Below are 265 nucleotides of genomic sequence, written 5' to 3' on the forward strand. Positions count from 1 at the left end.
CGTTCACATACACACACAAACATTGAGTATTTCAGTATACTTATACGTTTCTATGTAACAGCATGGAGAGCGAAACCTAACAAACAGAAAATTCTCTTTCCAACAGTATACAAACCTCAGGCTTAAACCTCTGAAACGCGTTCATGTTTCTCTGGCCTTTAAACTAGAGAATATTTCCGATCAAGAGCGGGAAAAGGAGGACGAAAAAGAAAAAGAAAAATGTTTAGCAAAATTGGATGCCATAACGAAGGAATCAAAAGACATA

This window comes from Penaeus monodon, chromosome 21, assembly GCF_015228065.2.
Source record: "Penaeus monodon isolate SGIC_2016 chromosome 21, NSTDA_Pmon_1, whole genome shotgun sequence".
Taxonomy (NCBI): Eukaryota; Metazoa; Arthropoda; class Malacostraca; order Decapoda; family Penaeidae; genus Penaeus; species Penaeus monodon.